Here is a 5,071-nt window from a genome sequence, read left to right on the forward strand (position 1 = left end):
ACGACACCAAAAGGGGGGGCACACGGGGAGTGTCATGGGGCACGGCTGTTGGCGTTGGGGAAGACCGGCTAGCTCACACAGCTTGTGCCAGCCAGGGCAGGACCGTCGCCTTGAGCATGTTCACAGGGACGCTGTGGCTGTCCTTACCAACGTGACGGGCATCTGTGCTTCCTCCTAGCAGGGTACCTGCCGTGGCCAATGCTGCGGTTCAGGAAGGCACTTCCACCACAGTATTTCACTGTCCTGCTCTCACAAATCCTTTCTGAAAGATTTTCCGTTTGTGTGCACAGGACAGCAGCCTTATTCATGTACTTCAGGATGAGAAAAAGGTTCTGGTTAAAAGTAGTTGTCAGAGACCGAATGCTGAGCGGGGTTAGAATTACATTTCTGGGGTGCAGGCATCTCACCAGTGATACTGGCCTGATGTTTCTACCTGCTGGGATTAAGGTCCAGCAATCAGTCTCTTATATTATAAGAAATTTCCACCACATAAAATAGTTATTCTATAGCAACTATACCTAGTGCCCTCTCTCCCACCAGAAAGAACGGGTGTGTTCTGGTTGAGATGTCAGGGCATTTACAAAAACTGTTCCAATCAACAGGCAGAAGATCCCATTTCCAGTTTCCTTTTTTTGCCAGTTTTTGCAACAGTACAAAATACTTTGAAATTCTTAACTAAACCAGCAGTAATAATGACAAACACAAATACCTGAGGAAACAGAGCTGAGGTTAAAACTCTCATACCCCTGTACTGCAAAACACACAGCAGTGGAGCTTACTCAATGTTTGTTGATTCCACAGCACCTAAAATACAAAGAGCGAGGAAAAGTCTTTTCCAAATACAGGTATAGCCATTTTTAGAGCCATCAATGAGAGCTAGTCACTCACAGTACGGCATTCCACATCCAGAAGTTGAAGATGGGATCTGTGGTTTCCAGCCTTGAGGTCTTTCTGCCTCCTCCCCATCTAAAATGTAGGTGCAAAAAACCAGATAACCAGTCGAACAACGCTTAGCGTGATATAAGCCACGGATGTTTCATGAGAACAGAAGAAGTGACTGAGGACAGAAGCTAGAAGAGCCCGAGCAGTCCTACAGCAGCTGTGCCTGGCTTCTAGCTTATTGGGAAATCCTCTGGACTGGACTGGCCCCAGGCACCGTTTAGTCCATATGGCCAAATGGCAGGATATGGCCCTAGGACCTTGTTCCTTGCATTCTCATGAAATGCAGAGACACAGCATTGCCACTCTGCTCTGGAACTCCCCGGAATCGCCTGGCATTAACTAAACGTATATTTTATCACATGTGTGCACGCTGATATGTGTATTTTCCAAAACTTAGAGATATTTAAGGAAAGAACAGAAAGAGAACAAGACGACTAAATTTGAAAGCCCTGTGTGAGTTACCGATCTTTCAACACCTTTGATAACCAAACAGAGTGAGTCAAGTAGGGAATGTAAAAACCACCCTGCACGACATTGTGAAACATCTGAAAATGGACCATTTATTCAGATTAGCTCATTGTTTCTATTCCTTGAGCTGAGCTGTTCCTGTCAGTGATCCATGCAAGTGTTTGCCACTTATGTCAGTGAAGAGTCCATTTGGATGGCTGACAGGTTTGGGCTCATTTAGTCTAAGAGTAACATTTCCTTAAACAGAAAATGTGAGAAGGATTTCTTCTTCTCCAACAAATCATAAAACTGCCGAGTTATTGTGGTCTATTGTATAAACATGCACTCAGTTCCTCCCCCCCTCCCAAAATTGAATTATTTAGCTAGCGGGTTATATTTAGGTCCTTTTAAAGAAAGTCAATATTAAAGGAAGTAGACTTTGATCTGTCTTTGAGGTGATAACTCTTAATATGATCTATCTATCCATTACGAGGCTAAGATGGATAGGGCAAATTCATCGTTGGTTTCGGAACACAGTCAAGTGTTGAATGGCATCCAAAGTATAAAACTCATTTAAAGAACAACCCAAAACTTCAAATTTAACCAGGTTATACATTTACATTTGAAAATAAACTTTGATAAAAAATCACACAGGTTTGAAATCTGCAATGGTGAATTTTACATGCACACAAGACATGCATGGTGTCTCAAGGATAAGAATACTCAGGCCCTCAAACACCATGCAATATTATAACGTAACCACCCCTGCTCAGGTTGTCTCCTTGTTCTTCCACTTCTTGCCTGTCAGCACGTACAGAAACCTAGGATATCTGACACAGCTCATCTTTCTATGGCTATAAAGAAAAAGCATCTCTTTCCTACCTTTCTCTCTCTTTCCCACACTGTGTCAGGGTGTGCTCTAAGTTACTATTCAAAGAAGTAAAGGCTGATATTTCGCTCTGATTAAAAAGGGAAAACCTGTGTGCCATAAAGCTGTAAGTCAAATTCAGTGCCCACAAACAGGAGGAGATCAGGCCTGTGTTCCCTACCCTAGACAGCAAAGAGAGAGAGACGTGTGACGTGAAGGACCGTGTACCCTGTGGGACGTATTTTAAGGTTACTGTGCACAAGAACAATCCAGGTTAACGTTAGGGCAAAGGTGTTGTACCCTTATAGCTTTTTTAATTAGCAGCAGCAGCTCTAGATTCCCAGTCCTTTGACACGGTGTGTATTACAAAATACTATTCAAACAGCAACTAATGCATTAGTGCCTTTTATAGCATTCAAAGACTGATTCTATTTCTCGGCCAATTGCATCCTTAAAGTTATTACCTCGGAAGTACACGGGGCACCTTTGTCTTGCCACTTGCAATCAAGTCAGTGGGCCACGCATGACCTCATTCTGCTTTCTCTATTAGAGGGCTTTGCGCTGCCTCTGGAGTGGCACTGATGTGCTTGCTCTATGATTAGGATATGACTTCAGAATGACAATAATGTGGCTCGCCTTGCCACTGCACTGCCGAACGCCTGCAACGAGCAAAGTCTAATATCAATTTGGGAGGATGTGCTTAAGTAACTCTTATGTTAATAGGATTTGCGTGTGTTAGTCCATACAAATAAGTTCCCTTGGATACCACGGATTCTTGTGAACTATTTCCCAACCCATGATTTTGATGGCACACCAAGCTAATTCTCTTCAAAACCAGCTTTCATTACATTCACCTTTACTGGGTAATCTGTTTTATGAATGCTATGCAAATGTACCCAGATTATTTAAATTCTTTTGTTGACACTGCAGAGTGATTCAGGAGGCCTGAGTCCTCCTCGTGGCTCTGCCGTTGTGTGGCTGAGGGACACTGGCGCTCTCCTCCTCTGTGTTTCTCTTTTCCTATTTTTAAAATGGCAACAGGGATACTAGCCTTGGCAACGCACTTTGAAATCTGTAGAAGGAAAGCATCAAACAAAATTTTCCTGTTCTAATCTGTGGCATTTATGTATCTGCATTTTAACAAATTCACATATAATCCGTCGTCCAGTGCTAATTTTAGTTGTAGAATTATAGTTAGCAACCGCTTAAATTCACCCATGCTTCGTATGGCGTATTTGTGATCAGACTTGAGTTTCCAGCTCATTATAGCATGCTTCCAACCAGCACACAGCATATACGCTCCGTTTCTTGTGTCATTTTATCTAGTTTGTCCTTCAAAACAGAGATTCTTCCCTACTGACATACTGTGGATATCTTATCGTGACAGCTGGTGACAATAGTGCCAATAACATGAAAAGAAATAACAGAGCAGAGGTGACATCAGTTTACTCCAGCTGAGGACTTGGTCCAATTACGACAGGAAACGATAAAAGTTGCAATCAAGATCAACGCAAGGATTTTTTTCTAGACAATTCCGTAGACACCTTATTAATAATGTAAAGTCACAAAGAGAATTTTTAAAATAACCATGGAGATGACGCAGCGCTGCAATTATGGACACTTTTAAAAACAAACATACTTGTTACAACGGTCAGCAGTTCTGTTCCCGAAGACAGCCACAATCAAAAACAAGGTTTTAAAGCAGGATAGGTCAAAAAACTCCTGCCCACCTCTCTTCAGGTGAAATGTGGTTCAAGCCTAAACGTCTGAGCAACCAGGGATGCCGTTGATAGAATCTGAAAGTCGGATTTGGGCTCTGGCGGATCACAGCAAGAGCAGGCGCTATGGCCAAGGCCTTTCGGCAGGTGCCCGAGCCCCATTTTGCGGTGTGCGACCTTGTGAACAGGTCACCTTGTCAACGGTAACTTTGCTGTTTGTGATAACCACAGGCCAAGGAGTAACCATCTCAGATAATTGCCTCAGGATGTGCATACCTTTGATGGTACCTAGAGGACAGCACCATATCGGCATCATAGGGCAAAACCACAAAACTGTGTCCTTTTGTCATAACTGAGCAGCACTGCCACTGTTAAATGAGACTTCCCAAGTGAAAATAATACAAACTGTTTGACTGCATCTCTACAGAGTGACGCAGCAAAGTGGAAACTCGTTTCAGGGCAGATCTATGAAAAGAAAGGCACTACAGCCTTGGGGAAGCTGTCGCGGACCCTGCGTGGGAGAGGATGGAGGGAATCGGCCGAGGGCTGTGAAGACATGTGGTGGTCCCTGAAGAACATTACAGCAAAACTGGTTTCAACCAAGTCTTCATCCTGGTCTTACTAAAATCCACCAATTCCTGGGGTTTTTTTACACTGAAAAATGTTTCGGTAATCACGCTGATACCTTCATCCACCTGACATGACTCATGTGAATAAGGAAAGCTGAAATCAAAACAAGAATCCACATGGACAAACTGGTCTTAAAACTTTTGAGCGTAGCAGGACAAGTCAGCACGTATGTATGTTGTGCACAATGCCTTTGGCTCAGGGGTCATTACAGATATACCCAAATGTACACGTTAAAACAGCAGAGGCTGTTAGCTTTCCTTTACACAGTACACTGTTAGCTCTACGCTGCTCACCGGACTGAATTTAGCAGTGATTTATTTTCCATATATTAAAATAAATTTTTCTTCTATAGCTTCAACAACGTAAAGGAAGAGGGGACATTCCCGCTCTTGCCTATTGAAACAAATGACAGCTATCCTACAAGCCAAACTCTTAACTGGCTGTTCAGTAACTATCAGGAACTCTC

The 5,071-nt window shown here is 43.1% G+C and overlaps 1 protein-coding gene across 1 annotated transcript in view; it reads left to right on the forward strand.

The window, feature by feature from the left end:
- The window catches only part of WNT7A (wingless-type MMTV integration site family, member 7A), a 34,952-nt gene that overhangs the window by 259 nt on the left and 29,622 nt on the right, over positions 1–5,071 (forward strand). The gene's annotated exons all lie outside the window — the stretch shown is intronic.

Source organism: Fulmarus glacialis, unplaced genomic scaffold (genome assembly GCF_000690835.1).
Source record: "Fulmarus glacialis isolate BGI_N327 unplaced genomic scaffold, ASM69083v1 scaffold31749, whole genome shotgun sequence".
NCBI classification, from domain to species: Eukaryota; Metazoa; Chordata; class Aves; order Procellariiformes; family Procellariidae; genus Fulmarus; species Fulmarus glacialis.